General features: G+C 50.4%; 1 protein-coding gene across 7 annotated transcripts in view; it reads left to right on the top strand.

Annotated features, from left to right (window-relative positions):
* The first annotated feature begins 3,408 nt into the window (after nt 1-3,408).
* The window catches only part of SYK (spleen associated tyrosine kinase), an 83,558-nt gene continuing 70,096 nt past the window's right edge, over nt 3,409-16,870 (top strand). For 5 of the 7 annotated variants that reach the window (XM_049093128.1, XM_049093141.1, XM_049093138.1 and 2 more), the window contains exon 1: nt 3,578-3,742. The gene's annotated coding sequence lies outside the window, so the exon portion shown is untranslated. Of the gene's footprint in view, nt 3,543-3,577; nt 3,743-3,876; nt 4,105-16,870 lie in introns of those variants that run through there. The other 2 variants (XM_049093116.1, XM_049093117.1) reach the window with 2 other exon arrangements.

Raw genomic sequence — 16,870 nt, 5'->3', positions numbered from 1 at the left:
ACTACAGGGTAGCGAAAATGGCCGTGGTGCGGATGAGGTGAGATAGAGAAGTGTTAGCGCTCCAGCCCAGCTTTGTCACAAGTGTGAAGATGCCACGGCCCACAGAATTGGGGAACTGACCTGATGCCCAATGGTGCCTCCAAAGGACTAGGCTCTTCTTCCCTTTCCTTCTGCCAGCGAGAAGCAGACTTTCTGCATCCAACCCAGTGTCCTGTGGGTGGGGGTAGGGAGGTAGGGGGACCTCTCACTGATGCACCTCACCTTCAGCTAAGCCCATCCCCCTATGCTCAAAAGTTACAGAAAATTAGGCATGAAAGGAATATGAAACCTTCAAACTGTGGTCCTGAAAGAGAAAGGATCTGCCATGAGGATCAAGGAACCATCACCCTCAGAGGAGGAGAACAAAAAGAAGTTCTGGAAAAACTGCCAAGCCAGGGCAGGTGAAAGGAGCAAAGCAGTCGCTATGCTCACAAGGATGAAGAATCAGAATGAAAAGACAAAGAATCAGAATGGTTTGGATTTCTTGACATCAACACTTAAAGCAAGAAACCCAGAGAATCTTGACTTAAAAGTTGTAAAGAGAAATGGTTTCTGAGCTAGAATTCTTTACCATCCAAACCATTGAACTTGAGGGTAGAACCTTCTGGATAGATATGAAACTTTTCAAAGTTTCAGGAAAAGGGAGAGCGTGTTCCTCCAAAGTGTTGCAGTGAACTCCCAAGGAAGAGGAAGACACGGAACACAAGAAACACAGACTCCAAGATACAAGGAAAATGAGAGGAAGCACAGAGAGGGAATGGAAGAGATGAATCCTTGAAAGACTGCAACCATGCAACCACAAGTTGACCAAAATTGTGCCCAAATTTCCAGCCCAAATTCCTATCACCTAGGTGGATCCAAAGAAACCATAAGCTGAGAATTTACCTTTAATTGTCCAAACATTAGTTTTACCCTAGGCTTCTGACCAAAGCAAAGGCAAATTGTCTCCGAAAGAAAACGTCTCTTCCTAGACCTCAATGAAGGTCCATGAATGGTTTTTCCGAAGTGGCGAGAGGCTCACAGTGAGTGCAGCCAAGTTTACAAGGAAGTCTGACACCATGAGCCAGAACCAGTGGAAATAAACAAGGCCAACAGACAGGAGGTTTCAGATGTCAATGAACACAGCAACCCCAGGAAATAGAGTTACTGTTCTTTTTTTTTTTTTTTAAGATTTTCTTTATTTATTCATGAGAGACACAGGGAGAGAGGCAGAGACACAGGCAAGGGGATAAGCAGGCTCCCTGTGGGGAGCCCGATGTGGGACTTGATCCTGGGACTCCAAGATCACACCCTGGGCCGAAGGCAGACGCTTCACCACTGAGGCACCCAGGCACCCCTAGAGTTACTATTCTTAAAGAAAAAAAAAATAAAAGAATCTGCAAGGAACAGGAGACTTTAAAAAGTAGCAGTGTGGGGAGTCCCAGAGACCATCAGAGTACAGGGTTTCATGGGGGGGGGGGGGGTGGCTCCAGGACTCAGACGATAATGACAGCTAAGATTTACTGAGTGAAGGGTGAACAGCAAAGCCATTGGAGGGAGAAGACCATTGGGAGAAGGAAGAAACGCTGGCAGAAATGTATTGACTTTTTTTTTTAATTTTTATTTTGAAGTTGTCTTTTTGAAAGTTTTTTTTTTCTAGGTATTTGTGTAATGACTTTAACATTATGTTTTTTTTCCAAAATCATCATAAGCATGCTCAGTCACTTAAATGCCCCAAAGGTGAGAGGGACCACACAGCAGTGCAGGAAGGCATTGTGTAGGGACTGATCTAGAACCTCATCGACATTGGCCGCCCCTAGGGAAACACGTCATCTTCATCATCTTCATTAACACCAGGTTTGCTCTTCTCATGCAGATTCAAAACAAATCCCATTTGTCCATTTCCAATGATATTACCCACTCTGGAAACCTCCTGTGTACATGTTTTGCAGCTTCTGTTTAGAGAATGCTGGCTATTTCATTGGCTGTTTGAAGCAAAATTTAAGTCCAATGCTTATCAAATAGAGCCATAATAAAAATCCCTCACTTGACTTAAAAATGAATAGAAGAGAATGTCCAGGTGGGAAAGACTGAGGGGCCGCGATGAGTGTCCATACTCCCTATCACCTCGTATTTCTCCATGGCAATTATAATCTAACACGCTATATATTTCACTTTGATTTTGGGGCTCAGGGCACAGCCTTTTAAAACACTTACTGCTACCTGTTACCAAGAATCTGAGAATCTGGGCACTGTTTTATGGGAAAATTTTAAAGAGGGCTCCCTGATAGAAAAACGAGGAGAGGGGATAGGGCATTTTAGAAATATTTTTTAAAACTACAATAAATTTAAAAAAAAACTACAGTAAATATATTTTTTAAAGATGTTATTTATTTATTCATGAGAGAGGCAGAGACACAGACAAAGAGAGGGAGAAGCAGGCTCCCCGGGGGACATGATCCCAGGAATACGGGATCAGGACCTGAGCCAAAGGCAGACATTCCACACTGAGCCACCCAGGTGTCCCAATACTACGGTAAATATTAAACTTAATTTATTTAGGTCCAGGCATAAGAACCGGTTGTGGGCTGAAGGGAGCAAGTTGAGCTCACTGTCAAGAACCTTGAAATCACCAGAGCCCTCAGAAAACACGGCGTGGGACAAGCCGGGCCCTTCCAGCAGAGCGCAGTGAAGTCCGATGTGCACCTAGAGCCTAACTCTAAAGGCAGGGTGCAGAGGGCCTTGGGGTCACAGGTCAGCAGGAGCGGCTTGGGTTGGTGACCAGGAGGGAGTCCGCCCCCCAGTGAGCAAGAGTCTCTTCCCACGCCAGGGCCCTGCGCGATGGGCGCGCCCTTTTAGCGCTGCCAGTGGTTCAAAGGACCAGGTGGCAGGTTGGCAAGGCGGCCAGAGGTTCCTGTTGCTGTCAGGGCCCCTTGTGTGTGGATGAAGACCCCTGGGGTGGGCCTTCTGGGCCTGGGAGGCAGGGCGCAGGGGGCTAGGGGCGCTCGGAGCCTGTCCTGGGCGCACGGGCAGCAGGCACGGCGTGGGGTCCCTGCAGGCACTCCGGGTGGGCCCGGGGCGCTGGGAGCACAGGGGCACGGGGGCGCACCGCAGGCTGGCGGGCGGGTGGGTGGGCCCCGGGCGCGGGGGCGCTGGGGGCACTCGGGCGGGCGCGGGGTCACTGGGGCGCACCGGCGGGCGGGGTAGGCGGGTCCGGGGCGCGGGGGCGCTGGGGGCACTGGGGCGGGCGCGGGGCGCGGGGTCGCTGGGGCGCACGGGCGGGCGGGGGGAGGCGGGGGGGGGCGGGCCCCCGGCGCTGGGGCGCGGCGGCCGGGAGGAAGTGCGGGGCCTGCCCGGGCGCGTTAAGGAAGTTGCCCAAAATGAGGAAGCGCCTCGCGCTGGCCGGCTGAGAAGACTCCAGCGGCGGGAGGAGCGAGGAGCAGCGGGCGGTCCCGTGCTGCGCCCCGAGCCGTCCGCGCCCGCGCCCCGCGCCCCGCGCCCCGCCCTCGGCTCACCTGGCACAGGTAGGTGTGGCGCGCGCCCTGGGCCGGGCAGCCGGGACGCGGAGCCCCGGGCAGCCGGGAGCAGGGGAAGGCGGGCGGGGCGACGCGCCTGTCGCCCCCCTGCCCGCCCCGAGTCCGGGTCTGTGCGGGGCCCTCGGCGGGGCAGGTGCGCTCAGGGCCTCGGGAGGGACAGGCTGATCGAGTCTCTGGAATCAGGACGGGTAGGTCCTCCACCGAGCACTCCCGGGGTCGGTGGGGTCGGGCCTGCCGGGCACGCGGGGCGGGGCGCCAGTGGGGCGGGCGGGGGGGGGGGTGCGGAAGCCGCAGGTGCCGGCGGCGGGCGCGGATCCGGGGCTCAGGAGGCTCACCTTGTCCTTTGGCCATTTTATCGCTGCCCTGGGAAATTCCACCTTGTTGATGTGGGTGACTCCAGGTGCCAGTGCTCCTGGGCCTGCGGAGGGTTCAGCGCGTGCACGCCTTTTCCTACAGAAAGAGCAGTTGTGTAGAAACAAGAAACTTCCCGGGCCACCCCTAAAATGGAGCAGGATCGCTCGTTGAGACACGTTTTCACGGTACAGTGACAGTAAGTGCCGCCGAGAGCCCAGTGTGGTGCGATGCCGATGCCGGGTCAGTTGGAGTTGGGCAGCATAGCTCCCAAAGCATCAGCCCGCCTACCTAGCTGTACAGAGGCGATTCAGCTTTGGGTTTATTCGAATGTTCCAGAACTAGGAAGACCTAGTCTGGAGAAGTCACGGTTTGAGGCTTTTGATGTTGGAGACAGTGTTGCAGGTTATTTTCATCCGTTTGACTGAATGACCAAAGATTCCGTTGATCCCTAGCAACCCTTGAGCAGCAGGTGTTCTTTCCTTAAGCCCTGGAAGCGCTGTCAGTGGGTAGTTTAAAGGTTGGAGATGCCCCACATCGGAATTTTCTAGTTAAAAAAGAGTTCATCTTGTGATGACTTGGAATTCTTGGAAGGAATGGAAATGATTCTAGCATCTGAAGCCTTTTTTTTTTTTTTTTTTTCAGTAAGAAGAAATTCATTGCCACTAGGAAGGCAGCATTTTAATTTCACGGAACTAAATTCATTGATCTGCTCTCTCCCCCCCCCCCCCCGCCCCCCCCAAAAAAAGTCCCTATTGTGCATGAATATATTTATCCTTGAGCTAACACCTTTAGAAAGGTGTAGAGTACTAGGGGTTTTAAACGAGAAATCTTCTCCATTAAAATTTTTTATCAAGTCATTTTGTTCCATCTCCATTATACTTTTGTTTTGTTACGTTTAGAGGAGATTTTGTAGTAAAATAGAAATGGATTTCTAGTCTCTGTATGTGGAGCGCTTTCATAGGTAGGATTTTATAAATAGGCTTAGTAACTAGAATGTTTTTAATGTTTTAAGCTAGGATAAAAAAATGAGGCGTATACTTTAGGTCTTAACCTCTGCTAAGGGAAGAACTTGACAAATAATCTTATTGTTAGATCTGTATTTAAGAAATAACTCACTTTCACCTTCTTTAGGCTCATATTTAATTTAATATCCTAAGCGCAAGTCTGACCTCTCAGTTTTATTTATTTTCCTTTTTAAAAAAATTTCTCTGCTTTTAAACCAAAGACTCCCTAGTACAGTATCTACTTTATGCAGCACATAGCACGTCCACAATTATTTTCCAAAACCCATGTGCTAAGATATGTTTTGGAATCCTGGATTTTTCACAATTTAGAGTTCAAATTGGGAAGCTAAATTTCAGCATTGAGAAAAACATTTCTCAGAATTTAGAGAGGTACGTGTCCACACTGTCGCCGTGTATTAGAGACTCTGGTACATGCTGGGCGGCCTCCCATACTCCCACCCGTTCATATGTCTGCACGGACACTGTGACTTGTCGCATTTAGTGGAATAAACACACTATAAATAGCTGTGTGTCCGTTTAGGGCAGATGTCACTGAGTGAGTTCCCTAAAACTTACCTCAAAACCTTATTTCTCAGGGGTTTTACGCATCAGGACGTTTGGAACCATATGAGACTCCTAGGGCCTTTTGTTTACTTTTGGAAATAAATCGCATTTCTCCTGTCCAGTAACTATACCTTCTGTGATTAAATGGGCAAATTGCCCCTTTTCAGGGAGCAAGACCTCATTGAAATTTCAATGATAACCATCACAATACAGATCCAAGTGAGAATAAATGATGTTATTTTTTAAGATTTTATTTATTTATTCACCAGAGACAGAGAGAGGGGCATGTGGGACTCCATCCCAGGACCCCAGGGTCATGCCCTGGGCCAAAGGCAGACGCTCCACCCCTGAGCCACCAGGGGCCCCAAGATGGATGATTTTAGAGCAAGAATGCAGGGAGGTTACTGCCATCCTTTGTGCCCACAGTATGTTTTTGGAAGAAGTAGTATTTCCTGTTCCCCCCACGGCAGGCTCGCCGTCTCTGTGTTATCTGTTCCTGAGGAATGGAAGAGCACTTTTTTACAATCCGAGCTAATTCTTCCTTTATCCTCACCCTGCCCCCTTGCTCCCCATTTGCAAAGTTTTAACATCTTCCATTGCTGGATCATTTTGGGTGCAAATGAGTAGAGAAAAAATTAGCCCTTGGGAGAGGACTTTTTTTAATGTTCATGCACTGAACTTTTTTTTTTTTTTTTTCTTTTAAAGCAACTGAAATCAAAAGGCAAAGTCCTTAGAAGAGCCTGGAATTAAATTGTCTGAATTAACTGTGTCTCATCTCTTGCTCTTCCACCTTGCGTTTCAATAAGTTGGTTCTTTTTCACTTGGAAAAAAAACAGGTTTTTGTTTTGCTTTTGACTAGGCAAAGATGAGTACACAAGGAGACAGAGCGGATTTGAAAGGAGAAGTTCATTCATTCATTCTGGTGTTCCATTAGCAGGCACGTTTCCTATGAGCTTATAGTTTCATCTGACAAAAAAACAAATTAGCTTGCATTCTTTGAAACCTGTTTGTCTTTATAAATGAATTATGTTAAGTTTTGCCCTTTGGATCTTGAAAAGTTGAATTAGCATCGTAAGTGCAGTCACATCTAGTTGAGGCCAACAAGACCAGTCCAGGGAAGAGTATTAGGGCTAACGAATCAGAAGTGGCTCGCTCTGCATCTGTCCATTTCTGGAAACCACCAGAAATGTTTTTTGGAGGCTGCCAGAGGCTGATGGTAGGAGGAGGAAGTGAGTATTGAGGGAGTATCAGTTAACACCCTGATTACTCAGGAGAGGGGGCCCTGACAGCTTTTATGATGGCTGGTATCTGGTGAGTAGTATCCCCTGTCCCGGGGTGCCTCCCTCTGACACAGGGGGTGCTTGGACCCTGGAGCTGAGGGGCCCTGGAAGGGTCACCACCTCCCAAGGCTGTGCTGGAGCACTGTAGGGGGCCCAGGGCCAGAGGGTTCTGGGCTTCTCCCCGATTGGCCCACGGTATGGGAGGCGTTGATCCCAGTGCAGGCTGAGCTGGCAGGAGGGTCACAAGGCCAGCGGCAGGGTAATGGAGGCGCAGGCCCAGGGACGGTGAGGACGATGAGTCGGGGGGAGTGAGGAAGGATGGCTGAGGGCCCAGTTTTGGGAAAAGCCACAACTTAGATATGGCCTGTTTATCTATGCTCTGTGTGGCTACAGAAAGCTTTGGAATTTCCAGCATGTGACCATCTGCTTTCCCACTACAGTTGTTTGCCTTAATTGATAAATCATCATTCCAATTTGGTCAGTCTGATAATTTCTTAGGGTGGGCTGTTTCTGGGATGCCTGGGTGGCTCAGTGGTTGAGCACCCACCTTCAGCTCAGGTCATGATCCCAAGGTCCTGGGATCGAGTCCCACATCGGGCTCCCCGCATGGAGCCTGCTTCTCCCTCTGCCTGTGTCTCCACCTCTCTCTCTGTGTATGTCTCATGAATAAAGAAATAAAATCTTAAAAAGAAAAAGACTGTTTCTGCTGACTTGTCATGGGGATGTTTTGCTGTGGCCAGAGTTAAATTTTACTTTTGCGAAATTCTAATTTATGCCAATACCTTCCCACCCTCTACAGCTGTTCCCCAAAGTGATCTTTTGACCCTTATAGCTATTTCTTCTAGAATTCTCCACCTTATTTCCTGATGATAGGCTCATTTGTTCTTGTTTTTGATGTATCGGTTTTAGACAGTGTCTGTCAACTTCCTGCTGTGAGAAGGGAGCCGGTGGCAGTGCCAGGCCACCGCCTCCACCCACCACAGTCCTGCTGTAACCCCCGGGGATGAGAAGCCCATTTGGTGTTTATGGTGATCGTAGTCACTGCGAAGGCAACGTGTGCAATATAGTTTCAGTGCAGTTTCCTGGAGCCCTCTGTCACTTTTCCCGGGTAAACTCTTACTTTTGTGTCTTCTTGGTGACTCTCTGCCTGCGACAATGGTCTCCCCAGCTCTGCGACACAAAACTAACCTCCCCACTGGAGTCTGATCACTGCTCTGGTCTTCACTACACACACGTTCATGAGGGAAACCTGTCCTGTCCCGGGGAGACGGCTGACTGTCCACATTGTTTGCAAAGTGCCTGTCAGACCTCTGCTCCACCCTGTGGCGTCTTCACATACCGCTCACCAACCGCATTCACGTGCAGTTGAGCCATTAGAAATCCGCAGTAATAATTGTCGAAAACATTTCCTCAAAACTTTATATTTCTAGGATGTGTATGTACGGATGATCTGTATGTTCTAGATCATACATAGGAATTCCAGCGTGGGAATTTTAAATCAATCTCAGCCCCGCTTCTGTATTTGCTCTGACATGGGTGTTTTCTTATCCAATCGATGGGAATGTATAATTTCCCCGGGCACGGGGAGGGAGCCCGCAGTGCTTTTTTTTTCAGATGCTCTGGCCTGGATCCCTTGGTCCTGGAGCAGGTGCTGTTTGATTTTAAATGCTATCCCCAGAGAAGCTTTCCTTGCCCCAGTCACAAAATGCTGGACCAGATGAGGTTTCATGAGCAGATAGTGGCTGTGGGTGTGGAGGTGCAGGGAGTCCCTTGCAGGTGACTTGCAGGGGAGAGCACCTGTCAGCACACTCACACCTCCATGGCCATGGGTTGCATTGTCCTTGGGGCATCTGGGGGACCGGGGCTTCTGGAGTCCACTCTAGTGAAGTGGTTGGCAGCCTCCTGCTGCCTCTGTACAAGAGCCTCGGGTGCAGCCTGGGTGGAGGCACAATGCTGTGGTTATTTTCATCTTGATGCTAAGAATATTTGAATCGGTTGATTGCAATATGTCTTACTGAGTATCTTTATCAATGGTGTTTGAGAGTAAGGGCCTGAAGTTCCTTTGGGTTCAAGTCCTGTTCTGTTTTAAGCTTTGGTCTCTGTGAATGCACCAGTACAGGTAAGAATTCATTCATTCATTCATTCATTTTAAAAGATTTTATTTATTTATTCATGAGAGACACAGAGGGAGAGGCAAAGACACAGGCAGAGGGAGAAGCAGGCTCCATGCAGGGAGCCCGATGCAGGGCTGGATCCCAGGACCCCGGGGTCACAACCTGAGCTGAAGGCAGGTGCTCAACCACTGAGCCACCCAGGCGTCCCCACTGGGGAAGAATTCAGATGTGATGAACACCACTAACACTCTCCTTGACCACTCTCTCTGCCCCAGCCCACCCTCTGGGTAGGGGGAGGGGAGGTGTCTTTTATTCTAGCCTTTGCTGCTGTGCGTGAGCATGTGTGTGTGTGTGTGTGTGTGTGTTTGCATGTTCTTAACACCAATATTGTTTTGCAACTTTCTTTTTCTAATCAACCACATCTCTGGGGCTGAGGAGGTCTTCCTATCACTGATCGTTGTGTTTTATTCCACAGACTAGAAAATACAATCATTTACCGACAGACATTTAGGGTCGCCCTCACCAAATTTTTGATATTAATACCACGCCTCTAACCAAGCAAGCTGACTGGCTACCTAATTTTTATAAAGAAAGTTGCAGTGAATGCACTTTTTCTTTCACTTTTTTCCCTCTTTTTGCCCTTTACATCGTTTCACAAGACCAGCATGTTACTCCTCATCTCCAGAAAGATCTTAGCCCTGTCCATCCTGTTACCAAGTCCATCTACAAGGGCTGTTATATTCCAGCAAGCAGGGGCTTCATTTACAGGGAATGTAGTTAATCCTTTATTTTTTTTAGTGATACCTTGGGCTTTTGTGGTTTTTCTTACTGGTCCCAGTGGGGGGACCATGACCCCCACTTGCTCCATGGCCTCTGTCTTCCCTTGGCATCAGCTCATCTGGTTGCCTTTCCTTTATGGGGTGAGCTTTCATGCTATGCTTGGTGTTTCTAGGGTGAATCCTGGTCTTTTTATTTTCAAGCAGCCCTAGGAGTTCATTTCCTGAGTCTGCATTTGTTCTGTGGCTCTCTCCTAAGCTGTCCCCCATGAGCTTGGAGGGGTGGGGTGTGCACGGGCAGGGGGAGCCAGGATCCAGGAATCAGGTGGCTGGCACAGAGGCTGTCTGCCCTTTGCAGACTGTGGCCATGCCCTGCCTCTCCAGACACATGTCCTTCCTGCACAGGGCCTGCCGAGGAGCTGGGGAGCTGTGGGCTGCCCAGCTGCTCTGCTACCCTTCCCAGGGCGCTGGCACCCCCAGGGCACCGCACCTAAGGGCCCGCTTCCACCTCGCAGCCCACCCCTGCCACCTGCCTGCACATGGACCGTGATTTCCCTCTTCACGCTGAGCCCACCTTGCTTCATCCCCTGGCGTGGGCAGTAGTGTGCAGTCCCCTGGCACCCTGCCTTCTTCACTTCCCATCATGCTCATGGACTCTTAGCCTGCATTCCTGTTTTCACGCTCTTTCCTTCCTCTGTGTTTATGGCTGCTGCCCAGGCTGGGAGAGGAACTCCACCACTTCCTTCTCTGAGTAACCCCAATCAGCTGATGGTCATAGCTGCGTGAGGATGTGACAGCGGACGGTGGGAGGGGGTGGGTGGAGCTCGCGAGAACTGGCTGGGTGGCAGGCTGGGGGTGGCTTTGGCGTCCCCTGTTGCCCTGGGCACTGTGCCAGCCACCCTGGCACTTGAGCAGCAAGTGTGTCCACAGAGAGGGCCGCGGGATCCTGTCCACGCAGATGGTTAGGGCGGGGCGGACCCGAAGCAGGACTTGCTCAGAGGCACCTCTCAGGATGCCCAGGGTGTTAGGGTGGAAGGGACCTTGCAGAGCATCTAATTCACCTGTTGAGAAGGTGAAGTGACTTTTCCAAATGCTAAGGGGTGTTGCTGGGTTTCAGAGCCTCAGACTTGTGTGCCGCTCCTCCAGAGCAGTGATTCCTACCTACTGCCCTGATAAGGAGTGTAGATGGATCTGCCGTCGTGCCGTGTGGAAGGTGGCGCGTCCTGCAAGGGGACACAAGGAAGCCCAAGAAGGCAGAGCGAGGACAGGAGCTCTTTGTGCCGTGTCCTTACTATTGTCATAGCTTTGTGTTGGGACATTAAGTTCATTCAATAGGAACTGGGCAAAAAGTCTTGAATCGGTGAGAGGCTAGTAGGAGAACATCAGATGCTTTTATACATTTTATGTCCTTTCCACACACGTTAAGCCTACTTCCCAGGTCTCCATCAGAGTGAACTGGAGCTCCGGGGAAGCAGGCTCGGAAGGATGCACCGAGCTGCCGTCTGCATGTCCACAGGGCAGGCTGCCCCGTCAGGGGTAAGTCCTGTTCCCCACACGTGTTAGTGTCGCTGGGGCTGGGAGGGGCTGCTCGTGGAATAGAGCAGGGGAGAAGGAAAATATTCCAACTCAGTCGTGTTGTGTCCCATTGTGGAAACATTTGTGATGCAGGCGGGACTCTGGGATTCAGCCAGAGGAAGGCAGGTTGAGAGCTGGCAGGAAAGGATGCGCTCTAGAAGGAAGACAGAAAGCTATGGCCAAGGAACCACCGGTGTCTGCAAAGACGCATTAGCTGAAAAGCCAGCGCATCCTTCCAGCTTGTCTCTACTGAGAGAACTCTGGAAACCGTGTGGGTACCTGTTGATAGAGGAATGGTATTAGTTTGCTAGGGTTGCTGGACAAAGGACCAAGACCAGGGGGTTTAAATAACAGTTTTGGAGGCAGAAGGTCTGAGATCAGGTGTCAGTGGGGTTGGTTTTCTCGAGGCCTTTCTCTTTGGCTTGTGGATGACGTCTCCTCCCTGTGTCCTCACACCTTGCCTCTGTGTGTTAACTCCCCCCATTTTATGCAGACAGCAGTCCTATTAGATTAGGGCCTACGGTAATGGCCTCATGTGAACTTAATCACCTCTGTAAAAACTCTGCTTTCAAACATAATTGCATTCTGAGGTCCTGGCGGCTTAGGACTTCAGCACACGAATCTGTGGGACGTGATGGGTCGGCCATCACAGGTGGTGACATGAAGCCTGGCCCCTCCTCACTGGTGGCCTTGCTCTGCTGCCATTAGGAGCACAAGGGAACTCTCCAGGCCTCACCATGAGAAGACCAAGGGACACAATGAAACAAAGGGTGGGTAAGGGGAAACAGGATCCCCAGGGTCTTAAGACATAGGTGTAGTGGATTGTGGAGAATCAAGTGTGGAATGTTAGTGCAAGGCAGGCAGGGCAGGCAGGGCACCTGCCATTAGTCAGGAAAGGGAGTATGGGGCGTTAATTAGGGGTCTTGGAAAAGCTTTACTTCTTATACCAGAATACGTTTCAGGCTGAGCAAAAAATAAAAATTAAAATATAACAACAAGAGCCTAAAAGGGCTATAAGAAAAACTGGGGCAGGTTTTTAAACAATTATGGTGTGAGGAAGGCCTTTCTAAATATGATAGAAAATGTGAAACCAAGAAAAGGATTGATGAGTATTATTTCCTAAAATTTTTAGCAAATCTCTATACAGATGGAAAAAAAAATTCGTACACAAGTGGCAAAAACCATATGAAAGGTATTTGTTTTCAGTGCCAGTGCTGAAAGACCAGTAGCTTTGACATGTAGTGAGTTCTTTCAAATCAATGAGAAAAATGAGCACAGCCCAATAGAAACCTCCGCCAAGGATACACACAAGCCGTTAAAAAGGACAAATGAGCCCAAAGTGCGTGGATGTGCCCTTCCCCTCCAAAATGAGCGTTGATTTAAGGGTCTGCTCTGCGACAAGGTGTGGGGAAGAGAGACACTCACATAGGCACTGGCAGGGCCGTCAGGCATCGTCTTCTGAAATTTAAAACCCACATGTCCTTTGACTATGCAGTTTACTTTTTGGAACTTCTTACACATATAAATTCATGAAAATGAAGCAATATATATGCGTACAGTAATTCGTTGCAACAGTTCATTTTGTAATAGCAAAAAAAAAAAAAAAAAAAAGAACAGGAAAGGAAAGGAAAGGCAAAAAGCAATACGTATCAGAAGGGGACTGTCTGAATAAACTGGTCTGTCCGTGCTTTGTGATCCCTGTGTGGTGGTCTTCTTGAAAATGTGCAATCTTCATAGACCGACACATAAAGATGTCCAAGTCACCTCTTTACTCTGCAGACTCTTTACTCTTTGCTATTTAGGGTGATCATGATAAAAGAAGGTCTGAGTGGGATGAGGCTGGAGGAGAGCTAGAGCAAAACAGAGCATCAGCTGTGACTGGACATGGGTCTCCCCACAATGTAAGTGAGCCTCCAGGGGTTGGCCGGCTTCGGGAGGTGCTGCCCAGGCTCGGCCTGCCCGCGGCTGCTCAGGCTGCCCACCCTGCACATTCGAACATGGTCAGGCAGGTGGCCTGCCTTCGGACATTCATGAGGGCTCCTGCCCCTTCCCCTGCCAGGTGCAGCAGCCTAGGTTGAGACCAGGTTAGCAGGACTTTAGAGCACACAGGCACCTCTTAAAGCCTAACAGAATTGCCGTCGAGTTTGAATTTAGGGGTGTGCTGGGTATAACAGCAGCCGTGTGCGCCTAGGACAGCAAAGACCCTGGTCCACCCCTGCGTGTGCGTGTGCATGTGCGTGAAGAAGAGAAAGAGCTCACCCATCTTCACACCGTGGACACTTCCTTCCTTTGCACTTGTATCACAAGGCCTGGATGTCGGGACCTGGGGAAGAAGGGATGTGAGCCCCGTCAGTGCGATCTCTGCATAAGCCATCAGACTTGTAGGAGGTACAAGCGGACAGAACGATTCCCTGAGAAAGAATGTGCGCCCTGGGCTGACAGAGAAACTGGCCTGTAGCATTTTCTACACCAGGGCATGGAACGATTTCCATCTCCAAGATGACTCCTTAGCATGACTCCAGGTCCCCTTACTTACTTGAGATGCTTTGTTCTCACGAGGACAGAAGCAGTTTCACTCCGGGGGAGCTGGGGCCATGGTTTCTTGGTGTCTGTGGCTTGGCTTTAGGGCCTCACCGTCTGCAGCGGATGATGACAAGGGGACTGCTATCGCAGTGGGCCATCTGGGGACAGTCTGTGACCGTGGCCTACCTGGTCCTGACTCTGCCCATCCACGTACCCCTGTGAGGCACAGCACTAGACTCCCGCCGGGAGCCCCCAGGCCTCATCCCACATGTCCAAGTTTATGCTTTGTAATACAACTTTCACCCATAAATGCCCAGTTCCCACAAGTGGTCCTAAAGCCCCTCTCTGGGGGCGGCACACTTGGTAGAGGCAGACCAGGCACATGGGGCTGGATGCCATCATCCACTGAAACTTCTTCTTCAGCTCTTGGCAGCTCATCTCCACAGCAAAGCTGGAAACGCCTGCTCTGGCTGCAGAATTTTGGGACTTGCAGATGCACCGTGCAGAGCACCTGCGGTCTGGCTTGCAAAGAAGCTGCCTGCAGAATGGTGGTGGCTCGGTGTAACGGGAAATGCAGGAGCTACATAGCCTCTGTTCACCTGGGGAGTAAAAGAAAAGGGGGGTCTTTTAGGGGCAAAATGATTTTTGAAGACAGTGGGAGGGTCACAGAAACAGGGTGGCCTTTACCCAACAGTTTCACTTTGACTCTGAAGCAATCCAGCTGTTCTCTGGGGATGCATTTGGAAAGCCTGCTGGGTTTTACCAGGCGGCATGTAGGGAATGTCAGTGGACAGGGACCCCCCCCTCTTCACCAGCTCATGGCCTCCCTCCTCCCCTGAAGCACTAAAGCACTTTGTGACATTATTTTGGTCCTTGTCATGCACTTTTAAAGCGTCCATTTGGAGACTGTAGACAGACATTTTTGTGTGTTCTGTGCTCCCAGCATGGCCGGCACCTGGCGCTCTCACTGCCCCCCTTATATTTCAGTGTATCACGTATGATTTTGATCCAGTGAATATTTGATATTTGGAGTAGGTATTTGATCTAAAATGTGTCTCTCCTTCATAAAAAGAAACCTAGAGCCCACGTTTGGCTTCAGAAGGAGAAGAGATGTCTGGAGGGGAGAGGTGTCTGGGCCACACAGCCCATTCCTCCAGGTATGAAATTGTAAGATGATCCCAACAGTCCCATCACACTGGTCCCAGGGGTGTGCGCACTGTTCCGCTGCTGACACCTGACCCGGTGGGGACAGAGGCCTTTCTCCAGTGTCCCCACCAAGGATCTAGAATCCTGTAATTCTGTACATCGTCACCAGCCACGTGCGGTCGTTTACATTTCAAGTACTTAAAGGGAAATAAATTTTTATTTTTATTTATATGTTTTTAAATATTTTATTTATTCATGAGAGACCTAGAGAGAGGGGCAGAGACACAGGCAGAGGGAGAAGCAGGCTCCCTGTTGGGGAGCCCGATGTGGGACTGGATCCCAGGACCCCGGGGTCATGCCCTGAGCTGAAGGCAGACTCTCAACCACTGAGCCAGCCAGGTGCCTGGAAATAAAATTTTAAAATCAGTCTTTGCCACACTTCAGGCCATACATTCAAGGGCAGTAGCCACACGTGACTCATCACTCCATGCAGAACAGAGTAGAACAGTCTTTCCATCATGACAGCACGGTCAAGCCCCACACTGTTCCTTCCCCAGGTCAGGGACACATGTTCGACCTCCAGCCCCCCCCAGGGCTGCCTGCGGAGAGTGGATTGTAACTCTTGCCACTTGTTCACATTTGGACCTGGACGCCTCCCATTTCCTTAAAGGGCTCTGACCACAAGGCGCCCACATCCTTCACATGAGACCCCGAGTCTCGTCCACAGGATCTGGCCTGGCCCTTTCATCTGCCGTAGTGACATTTCCTACTCAATATTACCCGACACACACATGCACACACACATCACACACATGTATAGTGCACACACCGTATGTGTGCACATTACCATGCATGCACACATCACACAGGGGCATACACACATACACACATCACACAAGCAGAACACATGCACGTGTGCATACACACACATCTACATACACACAGCACATCTGTCACACATGCAGGCGCACACTCAGACACATACACCCATTTAGTCTAGCTTAGCGACGGGTCAGTAATGAGTCACACAGAGACTGGTTTCCAGTGGTTGCCCTGGAGCCATCCAGTGGGAACACAGCCTTGGAGGACAGTTCTAGCCAACACGTCCTTGGGTTAAACACACTTGGTTCAGTGTAGTTTCTGGAAAAATAACCTAGTTTCTTATTCAAGAGGATTTTGAGGTAATGGAGAAAACCTTAGTACTTGTTCATTTCTCTAAAAAAAAAAAATCCAACTTAATTTTCTCAAAATATTTGGGATCCAAGGGATGCTTGTCTGGAGAGGGAACATGTACTGAGGCAGGATGAAGGAAATGCGTGTAGATCTCATGACACGTTATACCCTGCCATGCAAGAAAGCTGGGTCTTTGTCTCCGGGAGTGTGGACAGTGTGCTCACGTGTGAGCTGAGAGGCGGGCGTCCTGGGGGACGGGGCCTGCAGGAGCCCATGAGGGCACAGGTGACCGTCCACCAGGTGCATGACCCTCCGCCAGGTGCTCCCGACCCTCTGGGCCAGCTTTGTCCCTGTCCCCTGTGCCCCCGCCTCCCTCCGGGCAGCTTGCCTGTTTCTGGATTTCCTGTGCTGCTCATTGGGAAGGGAGATAAAGCAGCAGAGGAACAGCAGCTCTGAAGAGCTTGGGAATTCTAGAACTTTCTTTCATGCGTCAGCCTGTTGTCAGGATGCGGAGCACACGCACCCCGCCTCCTGTGCACCTGCCCGGGCCACCGCTTCTGAGGCCTGCAGTGCCAGGTGCCCTCACCTGAGGGCCTGCACTCGCTGGGCTACTGTGGCTGAGGACGTGGGCGAGGATCGATTGCGTGGGCAGAGGGTCCCTTAAAGCTGCCTGCACATCATCGCCACTGCTTCCCCAGCCTGGTTACTGCTCATCCCCCAGGGCAGTTCTGTCTGGGTTGGCCGGGAGCCCCAGAACCTTCCACCTAGAGCAGCAGTGCCCCCACCTGGCCAGGTAGGTCACCTGGA

This window comes from Canis lupus, chromosome 1 (genome assembly GCF_003254725.2).
Source record: "Canis lupus dingo isolate Sandy chromosome 1, ASM325472v2, whole genome shotgun sequence".
Taxonomy (NCBI): domain Eukaryota; kingdom Metazoa; phylum Chordata; class Mammalia; order Carnivora; family Canidae; genus Canis; species Canis lupus.
The sequence above is the reverse complement of the archived record's forward strand: the minus strand, read 5'-3'. Positions and strand labels throughout refer to the sequence as shown.